Genomic DNA, 2144 nt, shown 5'->3' with positions numbered 1-2144 from the left:
GGCGGAAGAATTATATCTCCCACTAACTATACACGTTTGTGTGCGTGCGTGTGTGGGTGTCTCAAACCTCATGGACCAGGCTTTTTTTTTTTCTTAAGACAGGGTCTAGCTCTGTCGCCTAGCATGGAATGCTATGGCACAAACACAGTTCACTGCAGACTTGACCCCCTGGGCTCAAACAATCCTCCCACCTTGGCCTGTCAGAGGGCTGGGATTACAGGAGTGAGTCACAGTGCCCAGAGCCACTTTACTGATTTTTTTGAGACAGAGTCTCTATCTGTTGCTCAGGCTGGAGTATAGTGCTGTGATCACTGCTCACTGCAGCCTCAACCTCCTGAACTCAAGCGATCCTCCCACTTCAGCTTTCTGAGTAGCTGGGACTACAGGCGTGTGCCACCACACTAAGCTAATTTTTATATTTTTTTGTAGAGACAGAGTTTTGCCATGTTGTCCACACTCAAACTCCTGGGCTCAAGCTCTCGAGCTATCCGCCCATCTCAGCCTCCCAAAGTGGTTGGAAAACAGGCATGAGCCACTGTGCCCAGCCACTTTACCTACCCACCACATCCTGACACAGTCCTAAGTTTAACTAATTAAGAGATGTGCTGTGAAATGTAAGAAAATAAGAGCAAATAAGTTAGTAGAAAGCAACAAGGGTAAAACGAAGGCAGGACTACTACTATGGGGGACAAATTAATCACAAGTTTGTTTTTGATGAGCAACAGAAAACTGATCAAGGTTGAAAGGACAGAATTGGCAAGAACTGAATCCCAGATAATAAAAGTAGAAGTAAAGCTTGTTAAAGAAAATCATTTTCACTCCTAATAAAATTATTCACACAAGGATTGGTGTTAAAAGCATTAAGTGAACAGCTGACAGAGAAAGGGCATTTGTACTGTACCAAAATGAACACATAAATCACTGTCTAGTAGCAAAGAAAACCCCGAAAAAACAAAAACAAACATTAACTTCCTAACAGAGAGCGATTAGGCCACTCAGATTCGGTGGTCAATCTTAGAATTAGGAACAGTGTGACAACTAGTTTATGTTATCTCCTCATGTGATGCTAGCTGGAGGACTGTCAGGGTACATAAATAACAGTCTTCCTCAAATACTAGGCAAACATCAACGTCAAAACAACAGATTATTGAGTAGTGTTTCTTTTTAATCCAACAGTAAAAAAGTTTTTCCAATCTATTGGAAAAGAAAAAATTGTAAAATGCAAGGCACTTAAAAGAGCTAACTTGTTCTCGAACTTGAGTTCCAGTGGTATAAATGCCAGCACTTCCCGTGCCTTCCCAGGGACTACCATGGCTTGGCTCTGGGGACAGGAGCACCCAAGCAATTAACTTGAAGGCCAAGGCCTTCAAGATAACACAAAGGTAAACCCCTCAGGAAGAACACCCTACTACTGCACTAATTATATGAGACAGCAAAGCGAGGTAAAAAACAAAACAAAACAAATCAAACTCACAATGGAGATATTTCCTTCTCAATTTCTGCCAAAGCCTCACGACATAGGCTCGAAGGTGATTCCTGGTCCTGGAATGAGAAATGAAAACCAATTTCTGTACAATCAACCTGTATGCACAACCAACTCAACACCGGGAGGTGGCAACGGGGTGAGAGGCCAAGGAGTTCCTGGGCTCGGAGACCCTCCCTCGCCCTAATGTGACCCAGAAATTAAGTTGAAAAAAAGAACTACAGGAACCGCAACGAGACAAAGCTAAAACTGCTTCGTCCACCTGCAGGACTGGGATGGCGTGGGCTGGGGACCCGAGGCCTGCTCCCACGAAGGCAGAGGGACGGGTAAACGTTGCCTCGACGACAAGGGATTTGTACTCCCTCCTAAGTTTGCCCACCCAGCGTCATCTCTGCCACTCCAAGCACCATTTCCGAGGTAACGGGCGGCGTGCGTCACCTCTGGGCCGACAACTGCCTCGAGAAGTTGCCCTGGGGCCCCAGCAGTCGACGACTGGCCCCAGATCCGCCATTAAACTCGCCCAGAGAAGCAGCAAAGAGTAAAAGCCGCGCAGCGCCGGGAAAAAGAAGAGCGGAGGAGAAGACCCAGCGGGGCAGAGGCAGCAGCCCTCGCCCGAAAAACCTGGGGACCTCGGCTCCGGCGGCAGCGCAGCCCCGAGAGC

The 2144-nt window shown here is 47.1% G+C and overlaps 1 protein-coding gene across 1 annotated transcript in view; it reads right to left on the bottom strand.

The window, feature by feature from the left end:
* Positions 1-2143, bottom strand: part of ZMYM5 (zinc finger, MYM-type 5) — a 45626-nt gene extending 43483 nt beyond the window's left edge. The window contains exons 1-2 of the mRNA XM_011976531.1: positions 1922-2143; positions 1475-1542 (exon numbers count right to left, since the gene is read on the bottom strand). The gene's annotated coding sequence lies outside the window, so the exon portion shown is untranslated. The remainder of the gene's footprint in view (positions 1-1474; positions 1543-1921) is intronic.
* Between the last annotated feature and the right edge of the window lies 1 nt (position 2144).

The sequence above is a fragment of the Mandrillus leucophaeus genome, unplaced genomic scaffold (assembly GCF_000951045.1).
Source record: "Mandrillus leucophaeus isolate KB7577 unplaced genomic scaffold, Mleu.le_1.0 Scaffold168, whole genome shotgun sequence".
Taxonomy (NCBI): Eukaryota; Metazoa; Chordata; class Mammalia; order Primates; family Cercopithecidae; genus Mandrillus; species Mandrillus leucophaeus.
Note: the sequence above shows the minus strand (reverse complement) of the source record. Positions and strands in the feature narration are given on the sequence as shown.